Source organism: Eptesicus fuscus, chromosome 15 (genome assembly GCF_027574615.1).
Source record: "Eptesicus fuscus isolate TK198812 chromosome 15, DD_ASM_mEF_20220401, whole genome shotgun sequence".
Classification (NCBI taxonomy): domain Eukaryota; kingdom Metazoa; phylum Chordata; class Mammalia; order Chiroptera; family Vespertilionidae; genus Eptesicus; species Eptesicus fuscus.
Window position 1 is genome coordinate 71,227,316 of NC_072487.1, and position 20,083 is coordinate 71,247,398.

The following is a 20,083-nucleotide window of genomic DNA, read 5'->3' on the forward strand; positions in this document are numbered from 1 at the left end:
GGGAGCGCGTGGTGTCGTCGCTGTGATTGGATTCCTGTTCTCCCTTGATTGATGGACCGACTGATTGGTCTGGAGAAGTCAGAGGAGCGCTGTAAACACGAGCAGCCCTGAGTCTGCCCGTCTGTCTGGGGCGTGTGGTGTGTGTTGGGGGGTGGGCTGGGGTCACAGGTTCCCCCGGCCCACGGGAGTCAGCCTGTCTTGGGCTGCCGTGTGGCACACAGCAAGGGGGGGGCTCCTGGCGTCAGGTTTGGTGTGCGGCCGTGGGGTGGGCAGGCAGCACCCCACGGATGAGCTGGCTGTTCTCGTCCAGGCAGCGTTGTCCATGGAGGCCAGGTCCGCAGGAGGGTGAGCCCAGGCTAGCCACAGCCCCCCGCCCATCTCCTCACAGAGCCGGGTGAGGCAGGGTAGTTCTAGAGGAGTCGGGGTTCTGCCTGCCAGCGGGCTCAGCCACGCCCCTCCCACCCCGGCCCACCACGGGGCCTGCCGAGCACCCCTTTGGGTGAGGTCCAAACAGTTTTATGTTGAATGGGTGAATGGGGGGGAGGAGGCCAACGTGTCAGGTACTGGGTGGGTGACTTGATATACCGGGGTCTCGTTTTATCATCACCAGAATCCACGTCCCCGCTGGAGGGACTGATTCAGGGAGGTGAGGATGGCGGACGAGACACCCAGCAAATACCAACCCGGCTGATTCCACTCCTCCTACGGGGCTGTTCCCTCCCCACGCCAGGCTCCCCGAGGGCTGCGCGTGGCCTGCCCAGGCCAGTGTCCACACTCCCCCTTCCCTCTTTCTCACTTCCTCCCGGCGAGGGTCGTCCCCTCCTCTGGAGCACCCCGCCCCCATCAGTGCTCTGCAGAGATGGGAGGGGTGGGCCTCCTGTGTGCCCGGCGCACCCCGGGCCCCTCGCCTCTGAGTCTCAGTGCACAGTGAGCCTTTTCGGGAGGTCTTCTTCCACCTCCAGATCACAGAAGGGAGGCTCAGAGAGGAGATGAGACTCGGGCAAGATTTCCCAGCAAATAAGCGAAGGATCCCCGCTTTGAATCCAGGGAGGACAGCGCCTCCTGGCATAGTCCCGCTGGTGGGACTCAGTTCTGTGGGCTCACCTGGGGCGTGATGCCAGAGGTAGAACTTTCCCACCAGGAAAGAGCAGGAGTCTCCTAGGACCAGGCAAGATGAGGGGGCACCCCCTTGGCTCCCTCGGAAACGTGGGGCCATCAGGGTCCCCAACCAGCCCAGCCAGTCCATGCAACCCGCTCCTGCCCTTCTCTTTCCGGCTTCGGTTACCCCTTCCCCCACCCCGGCCATGGGGGGCGGGGCGGCCCCTGCTTATCGGCGGAGTGCTGATGGTGTGCTAAGCCGTTTGCTGCACAGTCTGATGTAACTTTCCCAACCGCCCTGTGAAGCGGGTCCCCCCATTGCAGGATGGCCCACTCCCTGCCTGCATTCCCCTCCCAGGATGCTTTGCTGTCACAAGAACAGCCTTTTCTTTATCCACCTCTTAGGAGGCAGGTGTGCCTGAGACAGTGCTTGGCTCCGTGAGCCTCTCAGAAAATACTTGATGACAGAATGAATGAATGGACCCCCGTTTCGTTTGGTTGTGTGTATTTTTTTTTTTTTTTTAAAGAAAACGGAGGTCCACGGAGCACAGACCCTGCCTGCTGGGGCCTCTCTCTCTGACCGCTTTGGGCCTGGAATTCCAGGTGCGCCTGTCTGTGTCCCCGAAGGTCCACGCTGCCCAGAGAAACTTCCAGTCCACACTTGTGGCTTTGGATCGGCGCAAAAAAAGCGTGTCCTGTGACTGCTCAAGGAATCTGGGCATTTAGCCCAGAAAAGAGTGTGTTTCCTGGCTTCCTAAGAACTGGGGCCCACCCTGCCCCGGGCCTGGGCGTGCAGAGCGGGCAGGAGGGAGCCATGGACTCGGGCCTGGAAGGCGACGGCGTCAGACCTTATCACCAGGGGTCTGCTGCCCTGCGCCTGAGACGGTCCGGCAGGATCGCCCCCGCACGGCCATTCGCCTGAGCTCGGGGCAGAAGGTCCACAGCCTCCGGGCACCTCTGACACGGGATCAGAGCTCTTGAGTTACTAGAACAGCATTCCTCGTGCTCAGACAAATCTCTGACACCTCACCGGTCACCACGAGGCAGATGTGGGTGCGACGTCCACGCGGCACAGGGTGACCCGCTTCTGGTGGGTTATCAGGCCGCCAGGGCCAGATGTTTCGAACGCCAGGCATCTGGCCGCTCCCTCGGAGGCTGGCGCGGGTTTACGAGGTGTCTGTGAAGGGAGCTGGAGTCGTCGCCGTGACGCCTGCCCGTTGCGCAGTTCCACGATTTGGTCTTCTTTTCGGAAGAAGGCTCAGCGCCTCTCCCTCCCTCTCCTGCTGTTCATCTTCATTTCATTTTCCTCCTGCCCGCTCCCTCAGACTGGCCTGGCATGCCTCCTCCCTCGGGCTGGGCGATGCCCCAGTGCTCAGAGGGGATTGACCGGAATTCCCCACCAGGTAACTGGGATGTGCTGGTTAAATTTTTAAGACGGAGAACCCCTCTCTTGTGGGCTCACCGGAGCGAGGAGGAGGCCAGAAAAGGACCGCCCAGAGGACACATGACTTGAGCCAGTTTGCCGGCTCCCAGGCCCGGCCCCCGCGCGCTGTGAGAGGGTCCCCGATCCGCGTGAGCAGAGACAACGCCAGGACAGGCTTGGCACTGGCTGCTTCTCTGACGTCCTTCCAGTGCAGGACGGTGATAATAGGTGGACATTTTATCCAGAAAAAGTGGGCCACTTTAGGTTCGGCTTTTTGAGTGTGAGGGAAGCTTGTCGGGCCTGTGCGGTTTAACCTCCAGGCCGGGAGCCCCTGCTGCGTCCCCCTGGTGGCCCCAGAAGCAGGAGTCGAGCCGAGGGAGCTCTGGGCGAAGCGTGCAGGCTGGAGCGTGAGGCCAGCTGCGGCCGCACGTGCAGGCTGGCTGGGCTCCGGGCTGGGCCGGGAGACAACTCGATTCCGAGGGCCAACCTAACAAAGTGCCACAAACTGCGTGGCTTAAGACAACAGAAACGCGCTCTCTCACAGGCCTGGAGGCCAGAAGTCCACACTCCGGGTGTCAGGAAGGTGGGTTCCCAGAGGCGCTGAGGGAGACTGTCCAGGCCTCTTTCCCGGCCTGCGGTGGCCACCAGCCACCCTGGGCGTCCTTGGCTCGGAGACACAGCACTCCGCTCTGTGCCTCTGTCATCACGTGGCCTTCGCCCCGTGTGTCTGTGTCCAAGTTCCCCTCTTCTTCTAAAGACACCAGCCATTGGCCCTAGCTGGTTTGGCTCAGTGGATAGAGCCTGCGTTCTGAAGGGTCCCGGGTTCAGTTCTGGTCAAGGACACATGCCCGGGTTGAGGGCTCGATCCCCAGTCGGGGGCGTGCAGGAGGCAGCCAATCAACGATTCTCTCTCATCATGGATGTTTCTATCGCTCTCTCCCTCTCCCTTCCTCTCTGAAATCAATAAAAATATATTTTTAAAAAGACACCAGCCATTGCCAAAACCGGTTTGGCTCAGTGGATAGAGCGTCGGCCTGCGGACTCAAGGGTCCCAGGTTCGATTCTGGTCAAGGGCACGTGCCTTGGTTGCGGGCACATCCCCAGTGGGGAGTGTGCAGGAGGCAGCTGATCGATGTTTCTCTCTCATCGATGTTTCTAACTCTCTGTCCCTCTCCCTCCCTCTGTGTAAGAAATCAATAAAATATATATTTAAAAAAAAAAAAAGACACCAGCCATTGGATTAGGGCCACGCAAATCCTATATGACCTCATCTTAACTTCATTACATCTGCAAAGGCCTTATTTTCCAATATGGCCACATTCCCAGGTTTCCGGTAGATGTGAGTTTATAGGATCACTCTCCAACCCAGGACAGAGACACAGAGATAAGGAGGAAGGCCTGTCTGGATAGGGTGTTGCAAAGCGTGAGGATGTTGGAGTGTCTGTGGCCATTTAAGTTGGGTTAAAGCAGGGTTCCCAGGAGGGCCCCGCAGGCCACCTGTTCACCAGTGGATGAGGATGGCACGGAAGCAGCACAGTTGTGTCAGGCATGCTCCGTGCCAGGCACTGGGCTGGGGCTGAACAGGACAGACCAGCAGACCCAAAGGTGCTGGCTGACATTCCTGTGGAGGAGACAGACGCACACAAGGACTCAGGTCAGGGTTGAGAGCCGTCACCACACAGGGCCAGGCCTGAAGAGACGCAGAGGCTCCGGGAGCTGACCTGGCCAGGGGTTCTCTGTGACCCAGACTTGTGCTCTAATGCAGGTGCCAGAGGCGAGCGGATCGGTCCACGTTCGCACGCTTTTCTTACACGCAGGCCGTCAGCATTTAGTCCTTCGGCAGCACCGGCCAGGACAGCGAGGGCCGGGAACCTCCGCACTCGGCACAAGCCCCGCTCTGGCCATGCCCCTTTGGGCCGGGGCAGCAGCCCCTCCCGTGATGGCCAGGACCCGCCATTCCCCGTGGCGCCTGACCCTGCATCCTCCGCCTGCTTCGTGGATAAAGGCCAGGAAGGAGGGATCCCGGCTGTTTCCATCCCCCAGGGACCCTTATCTATTTTGGCAAAGGCTCTGTGGTCAGACGTTTCCGGATTCGCGTCCCAGCCCCGACACCTCCTAGGCAGTGAGCTCGAGAAAGCAGGACCCAGGACCTCTCTGCTCACGTCCCCTCGCCTGTGAAGCAGGGGTCATGACGCCAGCCCTGCCCTTCCCCGAAGAATTAGGGCAGTGAGTTAGAGGTCGTAACCTGATGGAGGAATCCTTCCAGCGCCTAGCACAGAGCCTGACACACCGTGGGAGCTCGATGAAGGCTCCCCAAGTAAGAGAGTATCTTCCAGCATGGTCTCTGAGAGGGAGGTTCTGTAGGCACCTCCTTCCTCCTCTCTGTGGCACGCAGTTACCTGCGGTGACCGGGGCAGGGTGCCGAGGTCATGAGGAAAGATGCCGCCAAACTGCATCTGGGGCTTTGAATCGTCACATGGCCCATCGAGTAAAACCACACGTAGGCTGGGTGCAGGGGAAGCAGAGTGGTGCGCAGAGGAGCCCTAGACGGGGGTCTGGAGAGCTGAGTTCTGGGCCTGGCTTTGCCCCCTTACTAGCCGTGGCCATATGCTCACGGCACCCTGTCGGTCTGTCCTGCTGAGCACCCCTCCCCCTGCAGACCCGAGGCCACTGCGGTCCCTGGGCCCCCGTCCCACAGCTGGTGCGGGCTGCCTAGTCTCCAGGCCTTTGCACGTGCTGTGCCCTCTGCCTGGGGTGCCCTCCCCCTTCTCCACTGTCCACTGAGGGAGCAGACAGTCGAATGTCCTCGGACACATCTCTCCTCTGCCCTGAGCCTCCAATGCAGGTTGTAGACCGGTGGATTCCTCGGGGAGACATGAGACCTCACAGGCATGGATGCAGGGTTTCTCCTGCTCCCAGGAACTGACGGAAGCGTGGCAGCGACCGCCGGCATGGTTAACGATCGTCCGCCACTGACACCACGATATGAATGACGTGTAGGGGCTTTTCCGGCATATTCCCAGTGAATGGATTCCAGTGTCTTTGAAAAGGCAGGACGGAGGCCGCCTCGTGAAGCCGTCCTGGCTGCCGTTGGGCCACCTCGTCCCCACCTGTCCCTCTGCCGGCATTCTTCCCGTGCCCGCGGAGGGCCGCATGTGTGCATCCGGGGGCCCGGCACGAGATGTGCACCTGCCCACGCAACTCTGGGTGCTGCCCCATCTGCCCAGAGCGCCTCCCCGTGGTGCAGACAGCAGGTTCCGTTGGGGCTCACCCCCACTCTCTGCACTCCGGGCTGGCACCAGATTCCAAACCCCACCTCTGCCAGATGTGCCCCGCTGGGCCTCCGTTTCCTCGTCTGCAACATGGAGATAGTCACACCCGCCTCCGGGGAGTGGCAGGTGGACCCTGGGGCGGTGCGTGGCCTGGGGTGGGGGCACGTGCTGAGGGGCTGTTCTCCTTAGCATGAGTGTTCCTCGCTCGAGAGAGCCGAGCGAAGCAGACCGGCAGGCTGCGTGTTGAAGCCAGAAGTCTGCTGTCGGAAGAATTTTGCTTCGGAAGACAAGCCCAGGTTTGGGGTCAGAACCGTATTCCGTCAGGAATGTCACGGTCGAGCATCCAGGCGTATTTTCTCGGCTTGGTGAGCACCCACGCCTTTGAACCTTCCGCGTGGACCGTCCCAGGTCCGGCTTCTGGGGATCTCTCGCACAGCTGGGCTGCATGTCGCGTTCTGGTAGCATCGTTTCCGCAGCGCAGCCTGCCTGGCTATGAATAGACGTTTCTTTCTCTCTTTCTTGGACGCCTGAATGGCCGTCTCCCTCCTGCCGTCCCAGAGGCGGGCCTGGGTTAAAGCTCCAAAACGGACATCAGAGCGGGGCCATCCATTTCTGCTCCCACCCGTGGCTCCCAGCTAGGCTCAAAGCGTGGGCCGATGGCTGCCGTGAGCGGGGCGTCTCCCGAGGGTCCCCTGGGCGGTGGTTCTAACGGCTGCTGAGCAAACCGAAGACATCAGTTCACGGAAAAGGCAGCAGCGTGGAGTAGCAGCCAGAGTTGAGGAGGATGGTCTGTGTCTCGGCACCATGCCACGGAGGCCGAGCCCCCCGAGACGGGAAGGCCACGTGGGAGGAGGGACCAGCCTGCCGCAGGCTGGAGGGCCGCGTGGCCTGGCGTTAGGAGCGTGGGTCTGAACCACACTACCTGGCTTCACATCCCAGTTCTTCCTCCTACACTGGACAGCGTGCCTGGCCTTTTTATGCCTCAGTTTCCCCCTTCTGTAAAATGGAGTTAATGTACTATTGGGGGCGGGGACGGTAGGTTAATAGCACTTAAGTGCATTAGAACAAGAATTGATGGGCTGTAAATAAAAAAGGATAAATTGAGGCCCGGAAAAGGCAAAGGACTGGTCCGTGGTCACCCAGAAAGTCACTGGGGGCAGCCAGGCTCACACTCATGACTTCCAGTCTCGTGGACATCTCCCCCGCCCCCCTTCCCCCTTCTCCCTCACTCAGACGTTTTCAGCTCTGCCTTTTGCAAAGGAAATCTCGTGACCCTTCAGCCAGCAAGAATTCAGACTGCCCAGAATTTCGGAAACCTCTTTGGGCTGGCCAGGGGCCTTGTTGCAATTCTATTCAGCTGCTAGTTTTTTTTTTTTTTTTTCTTTCTCCCCTTTTTTTCTTCTTTTAAAGCTCTAGAGGGTCTCTCCTTTCCTTTCTCCCAAAATAGAAAAACATGCCTTTGACACACTGAGGTCCTGCTGTGTGTGCCTGAGCCACCCTCCTCCCGTCTGGGCCTCGCGCTCCCCACCTGTGAAATGAGAAGGTGCCCCCTTGACAGACGGAGGGCCCCCACCTGCCAGCCTGTAACTGCATTGAGGACAAGCAGACTGAGAGGTGCCACCCGGACGCGGGTGAGTGCTGACTCAACGAAAGCGGGTGACGCATCCTTCTAGGAAGTGAGGTGAAACCCACCAGAAATGCTGCCCGCTTCCGCCCGCCTCCCAGTTTCAAAGGTTATTTGAGTCATCAGAGTTGTCTACACTCCCCTCGCTCTGCTGTTTCAGCCGAATGCCCCTCCGCGCCTCTGTGCTGAGGCTGAGGTGGCCAGGTGCGTCCCATCTGCAGGTCTCCTGGGCGTCAGAACAGGGGGGCTTGGTGGTTTCCTGCTCTCTGCTGGGCACCCAGCCACCAGCTCTGGAGCTGCCAGCCTCGTTAGGAATCCCGGCTCTCAGGCTGTTGACACCACCCCTCTGAGCTTCAGCCCCCTCGTCTGTGAAATGGGTGGATGAGTCCTGCCAGCTCAAAACAGGTGGGAAGGAGTCCTGGCTCGGCTCACTCCCCTCTTCCTGCCTGCCCAAGAGGCTGGGCCTGGGAATTCAGAGATGGATGCCGTGGTGGGCCTGCTACCCCCTTGCATGGGCCTAGGGCATGTCATACCCACCCTGAACCCCATTTCCTCGTCTCAACCATGGGCGTATTCCCTGCTCTGCCCACCTCTCAAAATTGTCATGAGGCTTCATAAGATGATGTGGGTAAAAATCCCTCTGCAGGTGATCAAGATCTAAGACCTGTTCGGATGTGAAGAATCTGATATTTGTCTTCCCCTGAGGCATCTCTGTATCCCTGTCACTCAGACAGGGTCTGGTACAGAGTAGGTGCTCAGTGAGTGTTGAATGAATGAATGAAAAATAGTTTATCATTTATTAAGCATCTGCTACAGAGCAGGCATCACCCAGGGAACTTTCCATAAGATCCTATAATCTCACAACAACCCCAGCAGTTCAGGTATGTCCCCATTTTACAGATAAGAAAGCTGAGGGTCAAAAAGTGCAGTAACATCCCTGAAGCCACACAGCAAGGGGCTGAGGAGGTCAGGTTTCACCTCTTACTCTTAAGTCCATGTGTCCTTCCAGGTGCTCAGGTGGTCCTCTGGGTCACCTCTCCCCAGGGCATGCTGGGAAGTGGCTAACAAACATTTCCCTGGCAGAGGGGCAGGGTGGGGGAGATATTTGTACAAAGCTCTAATTTGTAGCATCTGCCAATTCCCATGGTGCAAATATTCCCACTGGGCCAGATTTCCAGCAACCAGCCCTCTCCCACCAGCGCTCCAGGCGCTCCCTGGGGTCTCAGTACCACACAAGCCTTGGGAGGGAGGGATGGGACCCAAAGACGGATCTACAACCCCTCGGATGGAATATTAAGGTCTGCCGGCCCCGCTGTGTGCGATATTCCTGCCAGGCCCGGAGCAGAGCCCTGTAAACGCTGGGATATAATGGACAATAAAAGTCGCCGGAAAATAGTGGGTCTCCTAGGACCACTGTCATCCCTGCCACACGCTGCCTGCCGGAAACACGGGCCCCGTGATCATGAGGCACGATCGTCATGTAAATATATAGGGTCTCTCGCCAGCCGCGGGCCAAGATTTATTTTATTGAGACAGTGGGAGGAGGGGAAGACGGCTCAGGTTCATCGTCCTGGTAACTTTGTGAAATGCTCTGCCATCACTTCCCAGCCTCTGGGAGGACGCAGCAGGCGCCGGTGTGGCCTCTCCCAGCCTCCTCCTAAAGGGGGTTCCTCCAGGGGGACAGATACCGCCTGCCCCGTGCACAGGCCCAAGGGCCTGGATGGCCACGCGACTCGGATCCCCTAGAGAATGAGGACCAGACTTACTGTGACAGTTGATTTGCTGAGCAGGTTGTCAGCTATGTTTGGCGCAAGGATGTTGATGTTGAATGAGCACTGGTTTCTTATAATGATAACTAGAGGCCTGATGCACGAATTCGTGCATGAGTGGGGTCCCTCAGGGTGGCCTGTGGGGATCAGGCCCCAGCTCGCGTCCCCAGCCTCACAGCCCTGCAGCCCCTCCTGGCACCCCCCCCTCAACTGCTCCACCATCCTGTCTGCAGGGCTATTGATTGGGGCTAGGGGCCCTCCCCACACCCCACCTGGCTCCCTCAGTGCCTGGGAGCCTGGCGGGGGGGAGCGGCCCCACCCCCTCTGCTGCTGGTCACTGTCTGTGGGGCGATCAGCAGGACAATTGGGCCCCCGCTCACACTCACCTTGGCCTGGTGCTGCCCGCTCACCTGCTCCACCATCCTGCGGAGGTCCCGCTCTCATCGGGGCCCATTGGGGCGGCAGCACCTCCACTGCCACCCACTGCCAGCGCCACATCACCGACACCCGCCATGTTCTGCGCCACCCCCTGGTGGTCTGCACACATCATAGCAAGCAGTTGAACTCCCAAGGGGACAATTTGCATATTAGACTTTTATTATATAGGACTAGAGGCCCGGTACATGAAAATTCATGCACTGGAGGGGTGTCCCTCAGCCCGGCCTGCCCCCTCTCACAGTCTGGGAGCCCTCAGGGGCGGGAGGCAACCTGGTGATCAGGGAAAGGTGATGCCCTATCATACCTCTGCTGCTGCCACTGCCGGCAGTGCAAGCCTCAGCCAACCCTGGTCACCTGAGCCCCGGGTGGCCCTGGGCGGCTGGGCAGCCACCATCTGAGGCTTGCCTGCACCTTGAGCCAGTCCTTGGCGGCTGGGGGGCTGAGGGGACTGGGGGACTCTGGAGGCAGGCGTGTGGAGCGGCCGGGCCCGCCTGCCGCCCAGGCGGAGCTGAGGGGACTTGGTGCCGCCATCTTGTGTCTGTGGGTGCTGCCATCTTTGAGGGTGGGGCAGTCAATTAGCATATTCCCTCCTTATTGGCTGTGGGTGCCACCATCTTTTGTGACAGCATGAGGGTCAATTAGCATATTCCCTCTTTATTAGATAGGATAGGATAGTAATCATAATAGTAGCAGCAGCCATATTTATTGAGCTCTTGTGTATACCTAGGCCCTGATGGTCCTGGGCTGGCATTTTGTCTGCATGTTCTCAGTCCTCATAACAACCCCACGAGGCAGGTCCTTCATGCCCCCGTTTACAGAGCGGGAAACTGCAAAGAGGTGACCAGGGGCCTGGCCGGAGCTCTCGTGGCTGGACAGAGGCAGCATAGGATTTGAACTTGGGGCTCTTAGAATCCAGAGCCTGTGCAGGGCTGCCTCTCTGTCTCCTCACTACCTGGCCCTCTGGTCACAGATCAAATGCCACCACCTCCCTGCAGCCCCCCTTGATTGACCCAGGTTGGACTCAATGGCCCCTCCTTTGATTCTGCAACATCGTTCAGCACTGTGATCTGGTCCTCACCACGACCACCCATTTGGTTCCTTCCTGAGGGCGGGAGCCCATGTAGAGGGCTCCCAGGCGAGCCAGGACTCAGGCCTGCATTTCATCCAGGCTCTGCCTTTCTCCAGCTGTCACATGACCCCAGAGCCTCAGTTTCCAGATTTGTCAGGATGCCAGAGCCCAGTTTCACGGCCACCAGTGAGTCGCATGTCCTCCCATCAGCAGCACAAAAAACGTCAGCACCGGAAGGGCCCTTCTGCACCATGGAGCCTGGCCCACCCATGTTGAAGGTGGGGAAACTGAGGCCCAGGGGTAGCCCGTGCCTTTCCCAAGACCATGCAGCTCTATGAGAGTCCCAGACCCCGTGAAGCCCCAGCCATCATGCCGCACGCACTGTGGCTTAGAGCAGAAATCACTAACTCCTCATGGGGCGGCAGAACTGGACAGAGGGGACACTGTGCCCTCGACTGAGCCTCGCTCAGCCGCGTGGGGGTGGGGTGGAGGCTCACAGTGACTCTGGAGGCCCTGTGCGTCCGGCCTCCTATGGAGGGGACGGGGTGCCCTCTGTGCCCCTCGGCACAGCTCCGCCCTGTCTTCTGTGTCCCAGGTCAACAGGCAGGGAGTGACTGACATCACACATGTGTGCACGTGAGGGCACCGAGGCTGGCCAGAGCCAAGTCAGACTTCTGGAAGGTTCTGGCTGCATCCGGCCCAGGAGGAAGAGGAAGGCTCCACGGAGCTGGTTCACATGGTGTGAATCTGTACTTTCCCTGCGCGCTGGGCGCTGGGCGCTGGGCCCTGTCCTGGGCCGAGCACAGGTGCCCCTCAGAGGTGCATCTCTGCCCTGGAGGCATTTCCTCTCCAGCAGACAGGAGGCTGGAAGCCAAAGAAAACAGTTCAGGCAGAAAGTGCCCATCTGGAGTCTCCTCTGGGAGTCGAGGCGGGTACTGCCCACGTAGCTGGGTCGTGGAGGACAGTCCCTGAGGAGTGCCACCCTCACCAGGGCCTCGGGGGGAGGGGAGGGTCCTGCAAGCCCCTGGATGGATGGCCTGGGCCCAGCCTGGGCCACCCAGGGGGCTGGCACCTGGCGTACCCCAACAGTTGGGCCCGGCTGGAGGGGAAGGTGTGCTGGCAGGTGGCCAAGCCCTGGTGCCAGCTCTGTATGTCCTCCGGGGCCTCAGCTGCCATATGCCTGTGCCAGTCCCAGCGGTTGAGCTCCAGAGGGGGTGGCTTGTGCAGGGTGTTGGTGGCTCCTGTTCGGGAGGAGGAGGTCGGGCTGGGCTGGCCTGGAGCTTGCCCGGACCTCCTCCCACATGCCTGCAGGTGCACCAGCCTCCACCCCTCTGATCCCACCGTGTCCTCCGCCAGAATCCCCTCCTCTCTGGTGCGAATCCTGCCCATCCCTCTGAGCCATCTCAAACCCCACCTGTTGCGAGACGCTGTCCGTGACCTTGCCTGGCCAGACCCGCGCGCCCCTCAGTCCTCTCCCTGGGGGCATCTTCGTGCTCTGTTCTGGCTCGTGGATATCTGTCCCTGTGTCCCACGGTTCTCTCCAGTGGGGCCTGTGAGAGCAAGAGCTTCCATCTGTGTCGCCTGGGAGTCAGCACAGGCCCTGCACCCGTTCACCGGGTGTCCATTGTGTGCCCGCCTGAGGCTAAGCTCTTTGGGTTCACGTACAGCCAGGAACCTTCCAGCAGCCGGGGGCGATGCAAGCTATTCTTGCCCCTGTTTTACCATTGAGGACACGAGACACACACAGCCGGGATGTGGCCGATCCAAGACTTGAACCCAGGGCCGCTGCCTATCAAGGCGTCCGTCTCTCCGGCAATAAATGTTTTCGGCTCAGTTCACAAAAGAGAGATGAGGGGAAGCTTTTAAAGGGACAGCAAGAACGTTCATGCTTCTTAGCATCTGCTGGGCCCCCAATGGGGTGGGTGGGGTCCTTCCCAGGGACAAGAGAAGGACCCCTCGTTGCTCCCAGAGCCCGGGTTGGGTTAACCCTGGGGCTGCTGCCTCTGTTCCAGGTTGCACTTGGGGCTAACGGGTTGACAGAGCCTGGAGGGCTGAGCCCTTCACCACAGTGTGGGTGTGGCGTGGGTGGAGGGGGTTGGGTCCTGGCCAGGTGCTGCCACTGCAGAGCTTGTGGTTCCGGCAAGTCTCTTGCTCTCTGCCTCAGTTTCCCGGTGGGTCAAGTGGGGGAGTAGGACTGGCCGGTCCCAGGGTGGACTCTGGTTGCATTCCAAGCCCACTGGCTGAGGCACACGCGTGCACTCTCTCCAGACCGTCGGGCGTCTGCTGCCACAGACCAGCCCCTGGTGAGCATCGGACTCCCTGGCGACTAGGACAACTTGCATTCGCCACAGAGGTGGCCGCCGGAGCTATTTTGGGAACCGCGTGCGGTGGGGGTTTTCTCTCGGCAGTGGCTGGGCATGGAGTCTCAGGCGGGGGAAGCCCCAGACGGGCAGGGCCGGCCCCTCTTCCCTCACCCGCCCTGGCACGGAGAGGCCGCCCTCAACCCGAGCCGAGCAGAGCTTCCCCGCGCCGCTCAGGAGCCACTTTGCAAGGTACCTGCCTTCGCCCTGCGTCCTGCGGGGGGGGGGACCCCCTCACCCTTTCCTGCCACCTTGGGCTACTGGAGGGTGTGCCCAGCAAGTGACAGAGGGTCCGGCCCGGGGGACCCCGGGAGCCTGGGCTGACAGAGCACTCGACCTTGGCTACCACTGGGCCAGTGCCATCAGCCGAACTTGACCTTTGCCACCATGCGGCGGAGGGGGGGGGTCGCACTGAGTGACCCTCGGCTCTGGCAGAACGGAGGTTGCAGGGGAAGCAGAAAGAGCAGTGCTGTCTCAGGGTGTGGGTGTTGGCTGCCGGGCCCCTTCCTGATGGCGGAGCGGTGAGCTCTCCTCCAAACCTTCTCCCTCCAGGCACAGCTGTTTCCTCCAACCTGAAAACGGGGCAGGAGAGGAGATTAGGGGAGGCCAAGGGCTCAAGAACTTGTCCTGGGGAGAGGCTGCTGGGTGGGATGATGGGTGCTATCCTGGGGCCCAGGGCCAGCTCTTCACAAACCCGAGGCTCTCCCTGGGACTCCTCCCTGGCTTCTTCCTCCTGATCCTGGTGTTGTGTACCTGGTCCTCACTCTGTCGCCTGCTGGGGCCATCGGGTGAGTGTTTTGGTCTCTGCACTCAAGGAGAACATGTAGCAGCCAGTGACAGCACAGGCACCAGGGAAGTAGAGCCAGGCATAACTGGGGGAGTCCAGGAAGGCTGCCTGGAAGAAGTGCCCAGGTTGGGCCGTGAAGGAGGAGCCAGGTTTGCCTGGAGACAATTCATTTCAGACAGGGAAAAGCAGAGCCTGCCAAGGCCTTGAGGAAAGACCAAGTTCGTTTCCCTGGAGGGCAGGGCTCCTTGGGATGGCGAGCCTGTCTGAGGGGTCCAGTGCTCCTAGCAGAGTGAGAGACCCCAGCTCCATGGTGGTCTGGAAGGATCGCCCCACAAAAATGAGACTGAAAGTCAGACTCTGTAAACGTTGGATCTGGGTGCAAACGGTATGCCTTTTACTAGCTGCACGAGTTTGGCAAGTCACCTGACTTCTCTGCACCTCAGTTTCCTCATGTGTGAAGTGTGGCATCGCAGACGTGGTGGCAGGAATGTGCTGAGGTGCTGCATGTAACTCCCTGGCACAGAGACAGGCCCAGCAGGTCTTCCTCCTCAAAGTGGGGGGGGGGGGGGGCGGACAGGGGAAATGCGGGAAGGCAGGCCCCCACCAGCTGGCAGAGCTTGCAATGCCTTCTCAGTCGTGTGGGACACCCCTGGGAAGCTGGGGGTGGGGATCGGCTGGTTGGGATTTGTGTGCCGGAGGGGGGCCTTCCCATGGGGCCTGGAAGTAGTTGGGTCACGGGGCAGGAGGGAGCCGCTGAGAAGGGGCCAGGCCAGCACAGGGCAGGGGCTCTGGGTGAGTGCAGACTCATTTGGGGAAAGAATCGGCAGAACTGGATGAAGCCCAGCTGTGGACGGAGGGAGGGTAAGGTGTGGGGTGGGGTGAGTCTGGGTTCCTGCCAAATCCCTGGGCGGACAGGTGACCCGTTGCTAAGGTGGGGACTTGGGAAGGTCAGGCAAAAACTCCAGTTTGGGTCAGGTGAGTCTTTGGGTCTGGAGCTCTGGAGAGAGAAGGAGGGGGTTGGGTGATGGGTGAGGAGAGGCGAGCTGCTGGTGCTGGGGGAGTGAGCTGAGCGGGCACCGCCCCTCAGCCGTGGCCTCCAGGCTCTGCAGGCCCAGGTGGGAGGCCCCTGCCCCAGGAGAGTTAGGACCTCTCTTCAGGGGCTGCTTGTGGCCCCCTGTCTCAGAGAAGCCAGGCTGCTGCTGGTTACGGGGCCCAGGAATCTGAGCAGCAAGTGTGGCTTTGGGGGTGGGGCTGAGGGGACCACTCAGGAAACCAGACACCAGCTGTGGCTGCTCCCCTGCAGCTCCCAGGCCCCCATGGCTCTGGTCTGAGAGCTGGCTGCTTCCTGTCAAGTGATGAATGGGTAACGGCTGCTTATCCCAAGACCAGAAGAGAAGGGAGGCCGGGGCGGGGCGGGGGGGGGGGCGGGGGCGCAGCCAGAGCCACAACTCGTCCCTTCATTCATGCTCTCTTCCAAGGCAGTGTGGACTGGGGGCATCAGACAGACTTGTTTCAAGTGTGACTCCCCCCTATTGCCTGCTGTGTGGCCATGGGCCCTCCGTTTCCGGGCCTGAACTTTCCCTTCTGCCTCACATAATGTAGATCATAGCCACCTGGGACTCCTTGGAGCCTCAGTTTTCGCATCCGCAAAATGGGGGTGATGGCTTCCTGAAAGATATCAAGTCACTGAGCTTGGCGGGGGGCGGGGGGGGGGGCGGCTGGGGAGAGGGGTGCTTGGCAAGGTTGTTGGCTGATGCTGAAGCTGGTCCGGCCTTGACACCACCAGTGGCCCAGCTGGGGCTGCCTGTCCCCTTGCGGGGGGCGGGGGGGGGGAGGGCGGCCGTAGATCGCCACTGCGGAGGGGTGCGTTGGGCAGTGCGGGCCTGTGGCACTGCCCTCTCCCAGCTGGCACAGGCCCCGGGCAGTGGGCATCCATCCTCGGCACTGACCGCCGGGAGCCTGCTGGTCAAGTGGAAACAGCCGAGGGGCCTGCACTGGGGTTGGGTCCCTCGTTTGGGGGAAAGAAACTGTGTGTGTGTGCAGGGGAGGGTGTGGAGTCAGCAGGTGGTGTCCTGCTTTGGGAAAACAGCCCGTGATGCTGCTCGTGAGCCGGAGGACGGAGAAGGGGCCCCCCTCTGAGACACCAGCGCGGGGTCCGGAGGCAGCGGAGGCCGAGCCTCCAAGGACGTCTGTGTGGTTCTCCCGAGGGCTTGGCAGAACCTGTCAGCCTTCGCCCCCTTCACCCCCAAACAAGGCAGTGGCGCCCCTGCCTCAGTGGATGCACTGAGCCCTGGCTGGGCTCAGCCCCGTGGTCCCCGATGAACCCCGGCCGCCTGCACACACACGTGCGGGAAAGGCAGGGACACGCTGTTTCCACTCTGGGCTTGGGAGCAAAGGGACAAACGCGCCCACAGGGTATAAGAATGCGCTTCCAGAAGCCCCACTACCCCCCCCCACGCACGTATCCCCCGCCCTGCCCCAAGCCCGGTCCTTGGCCTGAGCCCTCCTGGTGCCTGGAGGGTAAGGGCCCAGGGAGCCGCCGGCCTCCGCCAGGTGTGGCATTTGGCGGGCACAGAGGAGGGACACGGCTTTTCCTAGCTGAAGTTTCCAGAAATTGGGAGGCAAAAGCCTGACAGCAGGCTTAGTCAGAAAGGCCACTTGGGTAACCTCAGAGCCCTGCCCGGCGGGAGCTGATCCCTTCCAGGAAGTGCCCGGATTAAACCCAAGTCCCCTCGTCTCCCTGGGGTCACTCCCTGCAGCGGTAAGAGCCTTGTCGAAGGCCAGGGCGGGCGGAGCCTGTCAGTGCGCTTGGCAAAGGTGGCCGCAGTTCCCATCGGGGATGGAGGTGTTTGCTCCAGAGTCACCTCAGAGAGGCCACGCCGTGCAGGAGGCAGAGCACGACCTGGGGGCCAGCAGCCCTGCTCCGTCTCTCCCCGCTGCACTGTGTGACCCTGGGCAAGACCGTGCCCGTCTCTGAGCCCAGCTCCCGCCTGGCACGTGGAGGCCATCACTCCCCACTGCCCCACGGTCAGCACTAACGACAGTGGCAGCAGCTAAAGCCTCAGGGCCGGTGCGTGTGCCAGGCTCTGTTCTACGGCGTTCGTGTCTGTTAACATGTTTAAGCCTCTCAGTTGCCCTCAGAGGTAGGTTTTACTATTGGCCCCATTTTCCAGATGAGGAAACTGAGTACTTAAAGGTCGCCCATCCCAAATAACCCCTGGGCTGCTCCTGATTCGGTCCCTGGGAGCCTGGTAGACATGGCGTGCGCGCATGCACACACACACACACACACACACACACACACACACACACACACACACACACACACGCGTCTGGAGCCCAGGCCGGGAAGCCACACTGCGCCCACAGCGCCCGGGAAATGCAGGACCCTCACTCGCTGCAGAGAAAAGCCGTCTTTGAGGTGGCACTCGGTGTGGCCTGCGGCTCTGGGTCTCACATTCCACGGATTTTTGGCCCCTGACTGGGGCTTGGCAGCCCGCTCCTCATTGTTCAGCGACTTGGCAGGAGCCCGGCCGAGGCAGCTCCCTGTGTTCCCCGGCGGTGCCGGCATGTGCTGTGCTGCCTGCCCTGCTCTCCACGTCCTCCCTCCAAGTCCCTTTGTCTCCATCTTTCTGCGTCTGAGGCCCCTAAGAACCAGTTCCTGGCGGGAAATTTCTGGGATAAAAGGGTTCGGTTTCTGTTGAAGTGCAGACAAAAAAAGAACGAAAATTCTCTGAAATTTTCTGGAGACTCCGGGACCTAGGAGGGGCTTGGGAGTCAGGGAGGCCTGGGTTCACATCCCCCTCTGGAGCTCACTCGAGACCCGACCTGGAGCCTCCCCTCTGAGCCTGATTCCTCGTGGTGAGGTGGGTCTACCAGCAGCCGCAGGATGGATGGGAGAGACCCGCCCCACTGGAAGCTCAGCGCCTTCAGCCTTGCCCCCCCCTCCCTGCCTCTGCCCTTGGGCGTGGCCCTCTCTGGCCCTTGGGGGGCTGTGGCTTGCAGGGGCCTCCTTGGCTGCTGCTTTTCTGGAACAAAGGCCCCTCCCCCTCACTGGAGGCCGCACCTTCCATTAGGTTCTGGACACAAAGCCCAGGGGTCTGGCAGAAAGGGTGCGTGGATAGCAGTGCGGTAGCAGCTGGAGCCATCCCACAGGGCAAGGACCATGGGGCCCCAGTCGGGGGGAGTGTCCGCTCGTGGCCCACTCAGCACAGACCTCATTCTTGTTCAGTGGGGAGCCCCTGGACAGGAAGAGGATGCTGGGAAGGGCTGTGAGGAGCGCAACATGGAGGTTTGGGGCAAAGGTGCTTTTGTGGGTTTGAATCCTGGCTCCTCTGCCTGTGATCCGTGTGATCTGGGCACATCTCTTAGCGTCCTTGTGCTTCAGTTTCCTCATCTGTAAAATGGAACAATAAGAGGCCTTATTCTGTGGAATGGTCCAAATGAGATGGGCTGACAGCTGAAGTGCAGGGAGCAGGGCCAGCTTACGATGGTTGGCTTATCATGACTATTTCTGATGAGCTGGGTCGGGGGCCCTCACGTTGCTCCTGTGTGAGGAGCCGGGGGACGCCTGAGACGCTCCTGAGGGCGTGCAGACCGCTGCCTCTGAGCTCAGCTGTGGGAGTGCCGTGCGGGGGTGTGGGGCGTGACCTTCGCAGATACCTCCTAGGTTTCTGACCCATGTGACTTGCCCAAGGTCCCAGCTGGGGAGTGACAGGGTAACGACCCAACCCAGCCTGGCCGGCCCCAGAGGTGTGTGAGGTGGGACGAGGGAAAGGGAAGCCAGGACTGGTGCACGTGAGTTCCGTGAGCAGGTGGGCAGGTGCGCGATGCTCCGATGCTCCGTGGGCCGTGCCAGTGCTTCTGCGATAAAGACAGAAGCTGCCTGCTGAAGACAGCTCTCCCACCTTTCCCAGAGGTCCCCCTAAGGGCAGAGGACGGTGAACATGTCACCCCGAGGGGTCTGGGGGTGCAGCCCCAAGCAGCTGCAGAGCCTGCAAGGAGCCTCGGGTTTTATCTTAAAATTCATGCGCATTTTACATTCTGTTCCCTCTGTATCCGGTCTCTCCTCGCACACATTTCCCCCCAGAGTAACAGCGCTGCCTCGGGAAGCTGCTCGTGTTTATCTGTTTATCCTGGGGCCTTGCGTACTCAGGTTCTCGCTGTGTCACCTGGGGGAGCGCTCCAGCGTGGAGGCAGGCACAGATGGCGGGCAGATGCTGAGGGGACGGCGGTCCCATCTGCGTTTCAGGAAGTGGCCTCCGTGGCCCAGGCAGAGGAGGAGGGCTCGGCGGGGAGGGCCCCAGGCCCCGGAGGCCCCGCCGATCCGGCCGTGCAGGGGACAGAGGCCTCAGAAGAACAGGCGTCGCGTCACCGTGCCCTCGCCGCGACATTGATTTGAGATAAGAAAAAGGAGGCAGCAAGAGCCCTGCCTTTATCTGTGTGCATGAGGATGAACCACACACAACGCCGTGTGTGGACGTCAAAACTGGCTGAGTTTGGGCAGCGTCACAGACAGGAGACCGCGGGGGCCGGGCCGGGCCGTGCTGGGCAGGAGACTCCTCGAGGGGCGCCCTGCCGGCCTGAGTCGTGTGGGCCTGCAGCCCGTGCCATGCCGCCTGCTCCCCGTGGCCTCGCTTTCCGCCATCTGCTGTGCGTGCTGGAGAGCAGCGTTACCCGAAAACGCAGAGGAAAGGTGTGTGAGGGAGGCGTGGCCCTGGACACGCAGGTCCTGCAGACACGCTCGTGGGCGAATGAGGGCCTGTCCTCCGAGGAGGCTGCTCCCCTGGCGTCCGGAGGGTCACGGGGCTGGGTGGTGTCCTCCTGCGGGCCCCACAGCTGCTTCTCGGCGCGTCTGCGCCTCCATCCCTGCCCCGGGGTGCTTGTCTGCTGGGAGCCGGAGAGGCTGCCTGTGACACCGGGAGTGAGAGCGATACTGGGAGTGATGCTCAGAAGGCCTTCAGCTCAGGCCTGGGCTCATGGTGGCACTCAGGGACCGCTGCTGCGGTTACTATGGCAACTAGTGACTAGCAGCCGAGCTCTCTGGGAGCCTCTGATGTGACAAGCCCTGGAGGTTGAGAGGGTTGCTCCCTTGAGCGCAGAGGCTCGAGCAGCACTGTGAGAGGGACCCATGGCCTGGGCCTTCCGGTGATGGCTGCCCCGGGCCCAGCAAGGAGGGGGACGCAGGGGCCCTTCCTGCAGCTGCTGCTTGTGGTCTGGCTCAAGGTCTGCCTCTCCTGGCCA

At 60.9% G+C, this 20,083-nt stretch overlaps 1 protein-coding gene across 1 annotated transcript in view; it reads left to right on the forward strand.

Annotated features, from left to right (window-relative positions):
- NEK6 (NIMA related kinase 6) overlaps positions 1 to 20,083 on the forward strand; it is a 66,387-nt gene that overhangs the window by 15,490 nt on the left and 30,814 nt on the right. The gene's annotated exons all lie outside the window — the stretch shown is intronic.